This window comes from Trichosurus vulpecula, chromosome 6 (assembly GCF_011100635.1).
Source record: "Trichosurus vulpecula isolate mTriVul1 chromosome 6, mTriVul1.pri, whole genome shotgun sequence".
Lineage (NCBI taxonomy): Eukaryota > Metazoa > Chordata > Mammalia > Diprotodontia > Phalangeridae > Trichosurus > Trichosurus vulpecula.
The window spans coordinates 89,952,559-89,955,918 of record NC_050578.1 but is presented as its reverse complement, the minus strand read 5'-3'; positions in this window follow the sequence as shown (position 1 = coordinate 89,955,918).

The window sequence follows — 3,360 nt, the reverse complement described above, 5'->3', positions numbered from 1 at the left end:
ATATAGTCTTTCACAACATGACTATTATGGAAGTGTTTTGCATAACAATACATGTATAGCCTATATTGAATTGCTTGCCTTCTCAAAGAGGGTGAGTGTGGAGGGAAGAAAGGAGAAAATTTGGAACTCAAAGTCCTAAAAACAAATGGTAAAAAAAAAGTGTTTTTACATGCAACTGGGAAATAAGATATGCAGGGAATGGGCATAAAAATCTATCTTGCCCCACAAGAAAGTAAGAGGAAAAGGGAGAAGAGAGGGGCAGTGGTTTGATAGAAGGGTGGACAGACTGGGGAAAGTAGCAATCAAAATACATGCTATCTTGGGTAAGGAGGGTTAGAGATGGGGAGAAAGCTTGTGACTCAAAATTGTGTGGAAATGAAAGTTGAAAACTAAAAATAAATTTAAAAAAGAGAAATGAAAAGCAGGGTGGTTTCAGAAAAACCTGGAAAGACTTCCACAAACTGATGCACAGTGAAGTGAATGGAACCAAGAGAATGTTGTACATAGTGAGAGCAATATTGTTCAATTGTGAATGAATTAACTATTCTTGGCAATACAATAATCCAAGACAATCCCAAAGGACTAATGGTGAAACATGCTCTCTGCCGCCAGAGAAAAAACTGATATTGAATGAATATAGACTGAATCATGTTATTTTTTCACTTTTGTTCTTTCACTTTTTCTTTTAATAAAGTTTTCTTGTACAAAATGACTAATATGGAAATGTTTTACATAAATGCACATGTGATTGCTTACTGCCTTAGGGAAGGGGAAGAGAAAGAAGGAATAGAATTTGGAATTTACTTTAAATAAAATGTTAAAAAAAAGTTGGAGAAAAAACTAAAGTTCTTTCAAAAAATTGTCAAAATTCAATTTGAAAAGTCCCTGGTTTGAGCTGAATTTAAGACATTTTGTAAATTTGCAGACAGGTCTTTGTTGTTACTTCCCAGAATCAGCAGTTCCTATGAAGGAACACCAACAGATTATCCTGAAGGGATTTCTTAAGGTGGAGGATTTTTTTTTCCTGGCTTGGGGGAGGTTTCCAATGTGGTGTGGATAGTAAGGAGAGATTATTAGAAAATAGAAATTCTCCAGAGATGAAAAGGGGGCTTTCGATGTGAGAATTCTCCTATTATTTCCACCAATGGGGAAGTTTGCCAGGGACCTTACCAGGTAGAGGCTTACCTTGGCTCAGAAAGGTTTATGACTTAAACTTGAGTGGGAATCCAATTGCAGGGGTATTTCTCTGCAGAGAAATCCTTCAGTGGAAGTCTACTGGAGCAGTCCTAAGAAGTTCTTACCCCGAGGCCTTTGGGGTGGTAGTGGGTGTGGTCAAGGTCTTATAGTCTAAAAAGAGGAATTAATAAAAATACATATGCATAATATTAATATATAAAGGGAAGTAGGTTGATTTGTAATATCTGCCTTTGAATCTCTTCTGCTTGGCTTTCCAGGAACGTTCCTGACCTTTAGTGACTGACCCAATATTTCACATTGACAAGCATAAGAGAATAGGGAGCCTCCAAATGAGAAACTTCAAGAGAGTACTGCTTTCCCATTTAGGCTGGAAGGTGGTCCTAGTTTCTCAAATCTCAAGACAGCCAAATTGGGGAAGGGAAATTCAGCTTACACTATGGAATAGAAATTACTTAATTAGATGGGTGCTTGTCAAATTCACAATTCACAGTATTTTGTATTCTAGATTATTATTACTGTACCTCCTAATTTTGTGTTTCTAAGGCTTCCTGAACAAACTAGAGTTGTGTTGATTATCACACACATCTGATAATGTTGTCCTTGTTCATTTCAATTGAACAGATTATGAATCTTATAAATATAAGCTAAGCCTACTAAGAGATAAGAGAATGATATTCTTAGTTTGCCACTCATTTCAGTAAGGATCAAAGGGATTATCACTATTATGATATACCCAGGGGGTCTTGAAGAAATAACTGAGAAAGCATCCTTTTTAATTTAGTCATGGATGTGATTAAAAGGGACGCAAAAAAACTCCAAAATGGGTACATCAGGAAGTCTTAATGACTATTTCCCTTTCTCATAGGTAGAGTAGATAGTTAACTATGCAGTGTGATTTCATGTGATGGGTTCATATTCCACGTCGAAACAAATAAAACTTTGTCCACTTGCTTAAGGAATGAAAGGTTTTTAAGAGCAAGTGATTGCTTATATTAACTTAAAATATGACTTTAACTTCCACTCATTGTTCTGTCCTATCCAGGCAAGCAAAAGAAGTCTAATGCCTCTTTTTTATGAAAGTACTTAACTTCTGTCATTCTCAATCTAAATCTTTTTCAAAACAAATCACCTTTAGTAGACCACAGTCATTTCTAAATCATGTCACTACATATTCTTCTGCCAACATCCTCATCTTCCTCTCAACTAAACTTTGGACTCTTCCCCTGGTATGCTAGTCTCTGAGAGGTAAGTTTTCATGTTATATTGCCAGGAAGTATCATTTTGCTGTGCCAGGAACTACCATATATTACCAGGAACATAAATTCCTAGTTATATCTAAAGCATGCTTCTGTCCATATGCCTTATTTTAATTTATTGTTTTTCCCCATTAAAATGTAAGCTCCTTGAGGGCATATACTGTCTTCTTTGCTTATATTTGTATCCCCGAGTTTTAGTAAAATTCCTAGCCTATAGTAATCACTTAATAGGTGCTTTATCATCAACATTTTCATCACCATGCATGTCATTTTCTCACAAATTAATTAACTTTTTATCTCTTTGTCAAGGTAGGACTCTTTTTTTCCAATATGGAGGGTGTACTTCAGGGGTTTTGCACAGCTGTTTTCAGAGACACTTCTAGAGAACTGTAAATTTTCAGTTCTTCCACGGTGGTATGATCAAAGGAGAGGTGTTTACTCCTCTCCTGGCCTGTGCTTTGGTTTGTGAGTGACAACAAGCACTCTTTTCTGCCTTGGAACTGCGAGGAGGATTCTCTCTCTACTATTGCCACAAGCTCTGCCACGCCAGCACTACTCTTCACCCCAGACCGCCACCTAGGACTGTGACCCAGATGGCAGCATGGGCAAAGCAAGAGAATCCTCCCTCAGTGCCAGGAAAGAGATCCCTGCAATCCCCCTTTGAACAGACACTCTATCCCCCCACCATCTATGAACTGAGAGATGTGGAAGCAGCTTCTGCTGCTGCTTCTGCCACCACTACCTTTTCCATCCTATTAGCCAATCTAATAGGTGTGAGGTAGTACCTCATAATTGTTTTAATTCACATTTCTCCAATCAATAGTGACTTAGAGCATTTTTCTTATGGTTATGGAAAACTTTGATAACTTCATTTGAAGACTGGTTGTTCATATATTTTGATCATTTA